Below are 15,176 nucleotides of genomic sequence, written 5' to 3'. Positions count from 1 at the left end.
TTATAACTGCTAGTTGATTAAGGAGCTTTTATTTCAAAAATACAGATCATTACGTTGCATCAACAAAGGATACACAGGGTGCACCTATTAATACAGAAGTCCACTTTACATGCTTGTTAGGGGGAAAATAGAGACTGAGAGCTAGAGCAATCAGATATTTCCTGCATGTACAGCGCATGGTGAGCGTGATTGTTTTTGCAGGGTCTGTTTTGTGTGAGCTGTTAACTGTAAACCACAGCTTTTAAAGGATGATAAAGCCTCGAATAAGCAGAAAGAGCCTCAATTAGGGCTTGTTCACCTGCGCAAACAGCTGCTGAATACACAGGTTGGTTTTGGATGTTGGCTTTCCCGTTCCCCAGTTTTAGAGTGAAAGGTAAATATCCAACTCCGGGATTGTTGGCGGCTCCTGAAGAAGTCCAGAGCAGGCACCCTTCAATCCCAGATCTGTTCACTATAATGAGAAATAGATTTGAAAGTGGCAGCTGAACACACAAATCACATCACTCTCAAATTCACAGTTTGTGTACTTCCACAGATCTTAAATACGGTGTCCTGTTGAAGTATTTATGCCGTGTTTATCGCGTGTAGTGCGTGTGTGTACACCGGTGAAATATTGTTGTCCCTGTTGGCAGACGCAGCCCCTCATTTTCAGTGCCGTAATAAGCGACTTTACCTGCAGTAATCATCAGCAATGTGTCTGCACGGCTGCAGCAGATGTGTCCTCTCCGCCCCTGGTGGCTCAGAGGAGACAGACGGACTGTGGGAAAGATGGGAAACATGTCTGAAGAGGAGAAATCAGCTCTGTGTTTTAACTAAAGCCTCTCATATTCTGACAAAATCCACCATATTTCAGATATTTGAAATCTAGCACACACACCTGTGGAAAAGTATAACTTAGTAATGATTATTACATTTAGAGGCTATTTTTATGTTACACAGTTCAGCATCTTTCTATTTTCCAGAGGTATTTAAATTTAACTTTGAGCTTATTATGTAGGCCAAGGTAACTAAGAATTAGTGGACTGCATTGAGATCCCATGGGACAACACAAATCTCACTGGAGCAGGCGGGCAAAAGATAAAATGCAGATTTAGTTTGCGCCCACTAGAAAGGTTGGAGAGTCAACAAATTAAGATAAAAAGAAGATTAAAGCAGCATGAATATTCATCTAGATCTGCCTCTGCCTTTCTCCCTCTCTTTCTGCACAATGTGCACCTTTTGTCTCTGTCCTTCTCTCTTTACCTCTCTCTTCTCTTTTTGGTTGGCGGTTCAACATGGCGGACTCCGCCAGAAGAGGACCCCTCTCTCTAGATAAAAACATTTCAGGTGATTATACACTAACAAAAACATACCTATGAATATTATTTTCCATTTCTACCGATAGATCCTCCTCAGTGTCACACTGAACCTTTAAAAGTGATTTCACTCTAAATTGAGTTGCGTGCTCTTGGTCCCTACATTGTGGTTGTGTAGTTTACACCTTCCCTACCACCTCGGTTTCTATTTATTTATGTATGGAAAACGCAGGAATATATGTGTGCTGAATTAGCGAGCCAGAGGCCCTGCAGACCCACTCTGAGCCCACCAACAGGAGAACCAGCAGACCCACAGAAACCCTCCATTACACCGCAGCTTTATTTTTAGCCCACATTCTTCAACCCAACAAAGAAGTCATTCAAGTTAACCCAGAAGCAAATATTTCTCAGAGAGTTATTTATTTACATTTATGCTCTCGTACAGCCTTAACATTCGTCATGTACGGTGTGTGTGTGTTACATCGAGACAGTTACGGTGAATCCTCGCTCAGATATTTGATGATTGTCAGCGGGATTAGGAGCCGAAGGAGGTTTGGCTCCTTCTTCATAAAGTATCAGCTGAAAGAAAAACCAACGACCGTGCTCATTGGATGTGACCGCTCCACTACTTCAACAACATTCTTCAGTGGCATTAGAAAATATTTGGAGAGGGAGGGAGAAGGAGAGAAACCCAAGACATAAACACGTGGAGCCTGGAGAGCTAACAGGCAGAGGAGGACAACCTGCCAACAGGAGCTGTGGCTTCCAGGAATGTGCACAAACACACTGACTCTCTATTACCCTCAGTGCCGGGTATCATATCTGTGCTCACATTCTCTCTTTCTGTCTGTCTCACCTGCAATTTGCAGACGTTTGAAAGTCGAAACCGATATTTAGAGCTGAAAACTGCTGAACGCAAATATTTTGTGCCAATATGTGCTACGTTCGACGATTTTTTTTGTGTGCCAAAAATCTTGGGAATTATTCGCAGTCTTGCCAAGAGTAAAGTCTAGCCGTCTCCTAAGGTAACAAAATCCATCCTACCAGCACCTCTAAAACTCACTAATTAAAGTGTTATATCGTGTTTGTTTAATCCAAGCAAAAAAAAAAAAGAGGGTAAAGGTGACAGTTGGCCACTTTATGGAGGGTTGTGCGCCAGGCAACCAGCAGACACTCCAGGAATAGTTTAGCACATAACCCTCCATAAAACACCACATTGTCCTCTTTACACTTTGATTCTTGCACGGATTAAACAAACAAGATATAAAGTGAATATAAGGAACTTAAAACAAACTTCAGTTGCCTTCACACACAGCCAGGCTAGCTGTTTCTCTGTTAGCATCAAGCTAACCCAGTGCTGGTGGTGGCCTTATATTTACTGGACGGGCCTGAAAGTGCTATCTCCTCTAACGCTCAACAAGAAAGTGAATAGGTGTATTTCTCAAAGTGTTGTACTACTCCCATGAGTCCTTGAAAACTTGGAAATTTAGAGACTAGTCATGGAAACATCTGGAAATTGATTAAAATGACCAAATATCCTGGAAATATAAATAAATATCCTGTATTTTAACCTGTGCTGTGGCCAAATTAATGTCACGGTGAGAGGAAAGCTGCCGTCAATAGACCTTTTTCACAGCAGCTGTTGATAACAAGTAAGGTTATACACTAAAGGAAACATAACTTACATTTCTGATATAAATAGAAATAGATTCTCCTAAATGTTGGACCTTTAACGCCACTCTCACTCTTTATAGTTCCACCAAACTCAAACCACTCCTCTCGAGGAGATATGAGTCAAAACTTTTGGTCCACACTTGCTCCCCCTGTCCCCTTTACTTAGTAATTACCATTTTCGGGGGGGCAGGAGCTGTGGTGGCAGTATGTCGTTCCTCCCTCCCTCGTTCACCTTGACGGCTCACCAGCTGCTCGCTCAGTGGCGAGTCGACAGCGCAGACGTTTACACAACCCCCAATACCAATTTCTCCCTCCACCATGTTTGTGTAATTTATTTCATGCATGTCACCCTCGTCAATTCCCTTAGTCACACGCTGCACCAGCAGACCCAACAGATGATCACAGTTTAAGAGCTCTGTGGAGTGATGTGTACCGTATAGTCCACAGTTTCTGCTTCACACCATATGGTATGTGCCGCTGTCCTTCAGTATGATCCTGCACCAATGTCAGGTAAAGTCTTGCGTTGCATTGATTGCATTACTGCAGGGTATTCAAGTCAGAACACTGTGTCATCTGACGTTGCTGTTATTAAAGCCTGAGAACGCTGCCAAGCACTCGAGTCATTAAGAGCTCAGTTTCTCCAGGATCGAAAAAAACAAAACAGTTAAAGGAGCAATTCATGTCCATGATATCGCTCCAGGAAAACAAAATGGTATTTTAAAATTACAGTCCACATGGAAGAACTGCATTTGTCATCGGTTAATTGTGTAGATTTTATTTGTCAGTCCAGCAGGTGGATCCAAAACCTGATTCAAATTGCTGATTGTTTATTTGAATAATATAAACTTTAAGTGTTTCTGGCAAGGTGTGATTCATGGCAATGGGTTTGAGTGGCAGATAAAGGCTCTTTTCATTGCACACACTCTGGAGGGGCACTGGAGCAGGCCTGTCGTGGAGTTTCAGGGCAGAGCTGTGTGCCCCTGCCTGAAAGAAAATACACTGTGGAAAGAATTTCCTGAAATGAAACTCAATCGCTTTTTGCCACTAAACAGCCGAATATGCACTGGAGGAATCATCAGCAAAGTCCTGGGTTTGGGTGGCTTATTAAAGCAGTTCTTGAAAATGACAGAATAGTAGCCCAACATTCAGAGTTAGACAACAATAAAACACGCTGCAGCTCCATTATACAGTAAAAAACCGCACTGAATACTGGTTTTCCTCTTTAAAAATGATTGAACTTCTTCCACCTGAGACCTCGAATGTTCTGACTTTTGTCGCAGAGGAGTTTTTCCTGTCCTGAGTGGACAGAGGACGTTACTGAAGATGGTGTGGCGTTGGAGGCCGTAATCCGTGGCTTTCCTGTGCTGACCGGCCTCACAGAGCCCAGCTGGTGTTGGGTTTCCGTCCAAGCAGCTGGGCTTGGCTGTTTTGTGGTCCTCTTCAGTCCTCTTTGAAAGAGGATAGTCAAGTCTCCATGAGGCCCCGAGGACCCTTCCACTGCAGCCACGCCGAGGAGAGACGTCGCCGTGGCAGAAACAGGCCGGCGGTGAGCAGCTGGAGACGTTGGCAACAGGTGAACACAGCGTCAATGTGAAGGAGAATATCTGGCACGTGGACTTGGAAGGTCCTGAACCAGTGTGGGAACTCAGGATGTTGTCAATATGGGTGAAATGTGTCTGACTCAACGGTGGGAAGAAATAAAAGGCACTGGTTAAAAAGCAAATGTTTTCAGTTCAGGAAGGTTGCTCAGACAGGGTGGGGCGTGCTGAGCCTGTGAAGCGGCTCTCCTGCTGGGAGAGGCGCAAGGTTAGATGAAGCTTTTCCCTTACCCCCACAGAGGAAGTGGATAACTTTAGGAAAGGCCCTGACAGTGTGTTGATTGGGCCTTTTCATCAATCTGACCGATCCAGTGTTTCTTGATCTGGGAAGGCCTCAGGGTTGAAATGGTTTCCTTGTATTTTGTCTGGCCACACAGATGGTGGAAAATAGCCCTGTAGTGGGTTTTGCTTGGCTAGGCAGCTCTGTTTTATTTGGAGTCCTGCGCTAAAGGATGAGTCGCCCAGTCTGACTGGAGCGGGCCCAAGGCCTTTGGAGATCACACAGGCACTAAAATCCATATGTGAGATGTATAAACAGCAGCCAGTGTTTATTTACAGCATCTGATCCTTCAGCATGTACCCAATGCTTGCTTGCTGCACAGTCTGGAAAGAGGAGATGGAGTTTAGCATACCTGAGTTGGGTAGGAGCAATAATACAGTATAACACACACTGAGGGCTATACCATTAATCGAGATATTATTGAAATTGCTTTATGGCCAAGTCTAATATGCAAAATGCAAGAATCTGCAAATTTGTGAGGTAAAATGTGAGACAGCATTATGATATAGTAGTAGAACAGTACTACAGATGCTCTGGCTTATAAATGATGTAAGAAGACGCATTTGTTTGTTACAGAGCCCAACAAATGTCACAAGTTTTTGTTGGTTTTCAGTAAAAATGACAAACGTGATGCAAAAATGATCATTCCCACTAATCGTTCAGCTCTTAATTTAACAATGTTTTCTTATTTTACTGCATATTTTGAAATTGCTAACTTAAAGAAGCTCATTCTGATCATTTTTAACATTTGGGGAAATGCAGGTATTCGTGTACTTGCCCAGATTTAGAAGAGAAGATTGATATAATTCTTATGTTTGTATGCTAATAATGAAGATACAGCCAACAGCCAGATAGCTTAGCCTATCACAAAGAGTGGAAACAGCCATAAAACTTGCCCGGCTCTATCCAAAGGTAACAAAAATCCACATTACCCTCCATAAAATGGTGAATATTTCAGTTTTCCTGTGGATCAAACAAAAAAACACATGTTGCAAGCTGTGCTAACTTGTGCTAAGTTAAGGTTTAAAAGGGTTTGTTCACCCCAAAATCAAAAATAAAGTTTTGGAGATACCGGCTGCCTTCTGTCCAATATAATGGAACCAGACGGCACTCAGCTTGTGGAGCTCAAAGAGCCAAAAAATACATTTGGGAAACTCAACAGCAATGTCTCTTTCCAGAAATCATGACCCGGTTACTGAAGATAATCCACAGAGCTTGTTGTGAACTGTTTCATGAAGGATCTACTTTCTTTCTATGTATCACCGTGCAGAAGGAAGAGTGCATCTACTGAGCTGTAATGTCAGCTCGCTCACCTAGCACCACTGAGATAGCAATGGTTGGTGGGTGTAGTTTGGTAGTTCTAAGAGAAGGCCAAACAATCTGGATGATTAAAGAGCGCTACAGGCAAAAGGGGAAAATATTTATCTTGGATTTTGGGTTCCCTTTAAACTAACAAATCAGTTTTCCAGTCATAGGAACACCTGGAAATTGATTAAAATTACCAAATATCCTTGAACTAATCTATTTTGTCCTGGAAAATCTTTATTCTATTTTAGCCCAGCTCTATTTCACTCAGATTACATAAACCTAAGAGTGTATTTTGTTTGAAACTCTGCGCGGTATGACATTTTAAAGCTGATTTGAACTGTTAAAAGTCCTGGAAAATGATGTCTAAGAGTGGAAACCCTGAACAATTAACTCAAATTCAACCAGTCATCATGAATTCTGTGTGACCTTGCCAGTTTGTCGAATAAACACAACTTTTGCGCAAATTTGCCCAATCATTGTAGTTTCCTGTGAGTTTCACCGATCAATAACAAACAGTTTTTCACTCTGCAACGTGTCACAATTTGCTTCTTTGAAAAGCTTCTGTGAAACCAGGCATTTCAGGCCACAACAATCCTCAAAAAAGCCTGTGAAATCATGGAGGGACTGGCTGACCCACTGCTAGCCTTACCCCCAAATTCCACCAGGTACGTCCCTAACGTGTTCAAGCTCCGTCGTGGTTGCCGAAGCAGATCGTGCCCGTTCTAGACAATGCTCGAAATTGCACCAGAAGCACACGACTGGTCTATTTTTTTACAGAAGCCGTGACCCAGTCGCATCAAGCAGCACAGAGGAGATCGCACTAGCAGGAAGTCAATCACAGAAACAGCAAAGAGAATCCTTGTGACACCAGACCAGAAGTCAGTTAGTCAGAAAAGATTTTGAGTGGAGAAGCACAATGTTTTGTATCCGTTTTAAGGACAAAATGTACAGGTAAACATCGTCGGGCAATGTGCTTCTGAAACACTGATATGATACGAAGACCGGTGGATCACAAATCCTCTTTTCATGTAACTCTGTGTGTATTTCCCCAAATTTTAAATCACTCTTGAGGTGTTTGGGGGTTAAGTGGATCCCTGGTAAGAATTTTGACTTTTTAACCTTTTGCAGTGTAGGTGGGAGAGTTAAATGATGGGTGTATTAGGGTTGGGTTAGGATGAGGTTTAGAGACTTCACTCACTAAACTGCGATTACTCACCCCCAGCAGAAAAAAAAGCCAATTCCGGGTACTCTCACTACAGTTTTAAGGACACAGAGTTATGCAGCAGCACTCACAGCGGGATCCAAAGCCACAGCGCTGCTTTCCAGAGGAGTCACTTACACAACTCATGTATATGTATAGATTCCTCTCTGCAAGGGCTCAAGGACATTTCAAGAACTGACCAAGCAATAGCAAGCTTCTGTAGCTTCTGTTCATGGAGTACATTTACATGAACGTTGGGTAGTTTACACATGCATTACTTGGCACTGCTGGTGGCTCAAGTTTCAGAGGCATGCTCTCTCCGCTTTTGAACATCCAGCATTCAAATATCCCTGCTTTACATACTCAACCAGTGGTTTGAAGATGGATAAACGTGGGCACATAAAATGAAGATGTCAGCAGAACTCTCATCCTTATTGTGACGAGACACCAGGATTAAATATTTCTATTGAAAACAGGGAGAACCTACAAAAAGTCTCTTATTTCTCTGGAAAAACAGAGATTCTTTGAGCTGTATCTCAGAGCAGTGATTATGGTGGTGCACAGTGGATGGCTGAGGTGGTTGAAATAGGAGCCCGGAGGATTTTATGACTGCTCTGAATCCAGGAAAGGCATGTCTGCTTCTGCTTCTGCTTCTCTTCTGGTTGTCGACTAAAGTGTGATAATCCAAGAAGAGAGTGTCCACCACAAACCTCGAAAGGGTTTGCCCATAACCGTACCACACAAGTTAGCCTGAAGCATGAGTTTGTAAAGAATAATATTATACTTGTGGCTATGCAGACTTCTGCTTATATTCTGTGCACCTGAACATCCACCCAAACAGCTACCTTAAACCTAAGAGCATACATAAAGTGTAGAGTAGCTGTTGCTGTTTTTTTTATACAGAGGTGGGCATTAAGTACAAATTCGTTTTCAGGTATGTGCTACAATTATACACTGTATTTCTTGGACAATTTTTGCTTTTCCCCCTTACATTTTTACACAAATATCCGTACTTTCTACTCCTTACTTTAGTTTGCATTTCAGGGAATTGTCAATTATTATTATTTTTTGCATCATTGCACACCTTCCATCAAGAATGATGTATGTCACGCATGACAGATGTAACATGGTGAAAACAAAGTAATGATGCTAATGATATCCAAGGGAATTGTCACTGTATGCTGATGACACTGTTGTATACACACATGAAAAAAATAGCTGAGCTAGCAGCTGTAAAACTAATAACTGCTTATTGTGGCTTGATCAATCATCTCTTAGTTTTACATTGGCAAGGCAAAGGGGATTCTCTAAAATACAGCTGTTGACCTTCTCACCAGGGGTGAAAAAATTTACTGAACTTTAATATCTGCATCTAAATCTGAATTTTAGGACAACGGTAGAAGATTAAATACAACTTTTAGACAAATTAGATATGTTTCTCTCTCTGTGGATGCAGCCAAATGTTCTTGCTGACATCCTGTGTGTAATAAACTTTTTTAAATGATCAAATGATAAGATCCAAAATTCCTTCTGTAAAAACCTTCAACTCTAATATGTCAACAAAAAAGAACAATTTTGACCTGGCTTCAGCCAGAGTTTAGATTTCTCTTCTGGAAATGTATGCAAAATAGTGTATTTTTAATGAGATAATGCCTCATTTGCACATTTAAACTTAAAATAATCAGTATCGTTAATGTCAGTAATAAACTAGGGGAGTTTCATGGTGATATCGATTAGTTCATATGTCTTCCCTTAATCTTTTCTCCCTTAGATTTTATTTGGCAAAATATCTAAACTTTCAGAAAAAACACTCAAACCTCTTGTTTTTTGTTTCATTAGCTCATTTCAGTATGCGTCTTATCACAGCGGGTCTTGGACCAGATCGTGTGGAGCGGTTACACCATGGCACACTCGTTTTTCCTGCTGAGGCCAGCTGTGCGGGCACCCAAAGTTACAGCCACTTCAAAGCCTGGTGTTAGTGGTCCATTAACCACTAGTAATTAAAGTGTCACTTTAAATGGCATCGAGTGCACAGCTCTCCCTGGACTGTAAAAAATGAAAAAAATGCATAGAAAGCATGGTTTCCAGCAGTCCACCCTCATTACCAGAATAAAGGCAGAGACATTTTGGCAGTGGCGGCGCAGTGACTCCATAGCAGCGCTTTCCATGTGGGCCCTATGTAACATGTTGGCTATAATTTCCTCTCTGTGTTCACCTATGTTTTGTCAGCTCATAAATTTGTCATGAATTAATTGGGAGGTACAAAACTGTGTCGGAGAAGCTGATTGCTGTTGAAATAACCTTTACTTTAAGTGTTCATTTCACATATTCTGGCCCCCCTTTTATTTTCAAATGGCCTCATATAAAGTCCAGATGCTACTGGCGTTCATACTGTAGATACTGTGTAAGGACAAATACTTTCCATACCACACAAGCGCAGAGCAAATCAAAACAGTAAAAGTCTCTGGGTCCATTTGACGGAGAGAATATTCAAATGTCTGTTGTAGACTTAACATTTGTGTAAAACATGATGAGCAGCAGAAAGGCTTGTGTTTGTATGTGGGGGGGTGATGACTTACTGCCTAGTGGTTCTCAAGTCAATATTGACTAGCCTAGTTAGTCTAATTTAAATAAGAATGACTGATAATCTGCCAGTCAGACGGGAATCCCATAGACTAAATTTGATCAAATACGGGTCTGATGGCTATCAGTTTGAGGGTCCAAAAAGGTTGAAGATTAAAGGTCCAGTGTGTAACATTTAGGAGGATCTATTGTCAGAACCATTGGCGATATATAACCAGTGAACAGAGCTTCCGAGTCTGTGAAGTGAAGCCAACGCTGAAGTGTCTTTAACCTGCATTCTATGTAACGGCCAGCAGGGGCAGCTCGATTGGCTGCAATAAAAACCGATACCATTCAGTCTTATGGAGAAATGAGCCGACTTCTCTCTTGATTTATGAGCTCAGTAAACAGTTACTTAATGAGTTTCTGGTGTCAATCTCTAGTTTCAGTCTTCTTCCATACAGCATGATGTTCATTTAGTAACTGATGGTCCCATTTAGAGTAAAACAGACCATAAAGCAGGGTATACTTTAGGGCGGGGCTACCTTGTGATTGACAGCTCATTCTCAGTGAGTACGTCCAGCTTAACGCACCAAACTCAGATCAAACTGTCAAACTAGGCAGTGCTGATCTGATATGGATCCAGATTCTTCAAAAAGGTTCTCCACTGTAGTTTCTCCTACACGCTTGGTGAAGCCATTACCCGCCCTACTCTGGCTGTGATTGGCTAGCACTTGGACTTCTTTGCTTTGGCTGGTTAGGTTTAAGCACGAGGAGTTTTATGATCTAATTTCACCGACCTTACTGGGGCCCGAGGCTTCAGTTCATTCTGTTCACTAAATAATTATTTATTAACTAACTACTGTAGCGAAGCTTGGTTAATGTTTACATTCGTGTGGTTCTTTTTCTACTGAAACTTCTACTAACCGTTCTCAAAATCACATACTAACATCCTGCCTACTACACACTCAGTCAATATAAACTATTCACACTGGAGTATATTCAAACATGCGTCTGCTCTGTATCACATCTCCAACAGCGCTGTGGAGATCACAACATTACAGTCTGAGCTTCTGAATGAAAATGGGTTCATCACAAATGTAAATCAACATTTCCTCTTACAATTTGCAGGCAAATGAATGTAATAAAAAGAGGGGAGAGAGGGTCACTAAAAGCTGTTGTTTGTGGTTCTATTTGAATTAAAAGAACGATAACGAATGAAGGTAAATATTAATATCAAACATGGAGCGGGCAGTATTAGCAGTTACCGGCGTCTTAGCGTCTAAAGCAGCGCTGAACTGAACAGAGTAAATGTGACAGAAATGTTGCTGCTTGCTATCCCCGCTGGTTCTTCTTGAGCTTCTCAACTCCGAATAAAGTTTGAGTAGGGTCTCGATTTGCGATCAACTTTCGTAAAACTACTGATATTCGTAATCTACACAGTTGAATGCATTATGGGACAGTTGAGTATGAGAGGTAAACTCATGCCATATACTCACGCTAATTTCTCACATAAACATAATTTACGGACTATACAGAACTGAAGCAGACATTTAAAAGTAAAGAGTACCTTGTAACTAATTACTTTTATATGCTTTTTTTTAGTAAAGTATTTCAGTTACTTTTAAGAGAAATAACTATAAACTGCAACCTATTTCTATTTTTCAGCAACACAGGTCATGGGAACGTTATGGTGAGGCGAGGGCGTTGTAATCTGCAACCTCTAGATGCCACTAAATCCCTCACAATGGTGCTTTAACATGTTGCCCAGTTGTATTTCCCATTATGACACAGTATATCCAGTATTAAATACTCTATTATAAAGTTAAAATAGGTTAACGCCATCTCACTGTCAGTGGCTCACTTTGAAGTTTTCACATAAATGACACATTCAGTTCAACAGTCGAGCGATTATAACTTTTCTTTAGACAGACAAATAAAATAAAAAAATTTAAAAAAAAGAAGGTCTTGGAAAATTAAATTAGGTTTTCAGAGTTTTAGAGGGCATTTCGCTTTGCCAACCCCAATATAATAACTGTAAAACTATTACAACCTGAGAAGTGTTGGTATTGGCAGCCTGTCAGAGCGGGGGCAGTAAAACAGTGCCATTTGAGCCTGGCTGCCATGTGCGTACATTTTGAATTTGACAAGGAGCTGCACTATCTGTTCACAATCCAGCAGCTATACCAATGAGACACATTCAAGAATGATATAAATTAACTTTATTTTTTCTCTCTCGCGCTCATTGATGTGTGACTGATGCCCAGAAACTTGTAACAAAAGCTTAATAGTTCTTAAACTCTTATTACTTTTCCAGCGGTATGACGTTTTTGGGCCCGAGTCCAAGCACCCTCGCCACCGTCTGTACGCCATCACTTGGAAGCATTTTTCTTTTTTTTTTGGAGTGCATAGCTTGTGTTTGAAAGAATGTATTTCCTCTCTTTCTTCATAAAATATCAATCTACAGACACACACTCTGGGTTGTAAATCACAGACACGTTTATGAGGCCTGCCGGACCGGTAAAGGAAGTCCCACTGTGGACGCCTCAGGTGGGAGAGAGCTCGTACGAGGGACATTTCTCAGCTGGATCCTTCCCAGCGCCGGATCGGCCGCAGGCAAAGGCCAGAAAAACAACGTCTGTAAGCTGGTTAGAGTCACAGGAGGAGTCCAACGTCAATCCTGCTTGTTTTATTTGGTTGATTTCTCTCATGGAGCTTACCTGTTACACTGTAAAACCCCACAAACTAAAACGTTTCAGTTCAAAAATATTGATTAAGTAGCTTTTACTTGTAACTTTAAGTGACATTAACTTAGTTTTGTAGGTCACAGAAACATTGTTTTCACAGTACAAATATAAATTAGTTGGTTCTTCTATTTTTCGATGTAATCAGTTTCTACTATTTTGAGTTAAAGTTGAGTTTAACAGTGTATATGGACAATATTTCAGCCACTGTTTTGACAATTGGGACAATTTAGAAGTGGATTTAGGGATTATTGAAGATGATGACATTTTCAAAATACAAAATAGTTAGTTTAAACTTGAAGTGGCCATATTTCAACTCCCCGTGGGCTGATTTTGATTGATTATTAAGTAATTTTGAGGTTTTATATATCTGTAATACACTGGACCTGTATTTTGGAATTAAGAAAGCTCAATGTCATTGGTGTGAATATTCAGACGTAATATTTCTTCAGATTTCTTCAGTTCTGCTAGTGTGGCGCTTATTGATTAAGCATATAAATAACCTTAAAATCAACTCAAAATTAATCTAAATCGGTCAACGGGAGTTAAAATATGGTCAGTTCTGGTTTAAACTAACATTTTGGATTATGAAAAATGTCAGATATGGATTCAGCATCCTCAATATCCCCCCAAAACACTCCTATACTAGTTAGCATGTAGCAGTTAAATGCTGGGGACCCTTAGTGCACATTTCTAACATAAATACATTATATATGGAGGTCTCTATCAGTGTGCAAGTAAAACAAATGGTCTCTGCTGGGGAATTATTTTTCACCTCACTTTATATATATATATATATATAAGTTACCTTCTCCTCAACCTGGTTACTGCTTTCTCTGCAGGCAGCTGGGACGTGTGCCAGAAACACTAAAAATAAAGAAATGAGAAAGAATTTAATCCCTATCACAAACACACCTAAGCCAGGGAGAGATTAAAGGCCGCTTCCAAAAAACAACACTTCTGGAGGTGGACAATAATTCCATTTATTCCAGCAGATATTTTACACATGTGAGACTCTCTCTCAGGTTGGGAATGAAAGTTGATGCTTTTGTTTTTGGTTTGTATCGTTTTACGCAGTAGCTGTGTCGCTGAGGAATTTCTCTCGCCAGAAATAATTTAAGGTGATATTATGGGTCAGAATGAAAAGGCTACTGTTTCCCCAAACGTTCATACTTCAGGAGGCTCAGAGTCAAGAGTGCTGATATGACTTAAGATTAGATAAAGTTGAATTATTCCTCTGGAAACTGGAACTGGAGCAAATAGTAAGTTTTATTACAGCTAAATTTTCATAAATCAAATAAAAAACATATAAAAAACTACAATAAAATAGATTTATTGAAGCATATTTGGAATATCAATGTGTCACTCAGAGTCCAACCCTATAAAGCAGTGGTTCCCAACCTGAGGGTTGGGACCCCCGCTAGGGGTCGCGAGGCCTTTTGATTTTAAAGTCCAGGTGAAACAGAAATCAGAGAGCTGTTTGCTTCTGCATATTTACGTATTTCCTGTAGAAACAGGCAGTTAGGGAGGGACAGGCAGTAGCTGACGTCCCCCCAGTCCAGCAGCTGTAGTGGATCACCTCCTGGGCACTGCCGAGGTGCCCTTAAGCAAGGCAACCTAACCCCAAGAAACTGCTCATGGGCGCCGCTAATGTGGCGAGCCCATCACTCCGCCATCTCTCTCCCATAAAATATGATCCAGTTTCACCCAAATCTCTGATAAAGTTGTGTGTTACAGTAATCAGTGAGCTCCGCTAGCGAGCCTTCTACCGGTTTCTACATGTTTCTCTCACTAAGGAAGCAACACCACACTGAAATTTGGTGAATGTACTTTTGCCGGCCATAAGGTTGATAAGGTTCTTAATTTATTATCCTCTGGTTTATTCATTAACTGCAGCCACTTTTACTCTTCCTCACTGACAGACAGTGCTCCATTATCTCAAATTATTACTAAAAAACTAATTATGATTATTTCTATAAAATAGATTTTACAGGATAATTATATTTTTTTACATTTGACAGCTGATATAACACTTGTTTGCGGTCTGGCCTTAACTTATCTTTACCTAAATAATATCTATTTAAGGCAGTAGTAACTCCTGTAACCCCACACTGCAGCAGCATGAATGTCCATATTTATAGGCAGAAGGGAAGGAAACCAGGATTGTGTTATTATAATAGAAAGAAAATCTGTTAAGATCAGACCAATGTTTATTTATTTATTTTTTTATATTATCAACTTTATAGGCTAGTAGCAACATCCAAACCTCTCAAATAATAATAATAATAATAATAATAATAATAATAATGACAATAAGATGTATAATAATAATAATAATAATAATAATAATAATAATAATAATAATAATAATAATAATAGACTTAGACAGACTTTATTTGTCATTTGGATTTGCATGAAAATGAAATTACGTTGCAATGGCACAACATGAAATAGAGAAGAGGCAGTATGAACAGTCTTAAAATAGATACGCAGATATAAAACTTTTAGATAAAA

This window comes from Dicentrarchus labrax, unplaced genomic scaffold (assembly GCF_905237075.1).
Source record: "Dicentrarchus labrax unplaced genomic scaffold, dlabrax2021, whole genome shotgun sequence".
Lineage (NCBI taxonomy): Eukaryota > Metazoa > Chordata > Actinopteri > Moronidae > Dicentrarchus > Dicentrarchus labrax.
The sequence above is the reverse complement of the archived record's forward strand: the minus strand, read 5'-3'. Positions refer to the sequence as shown.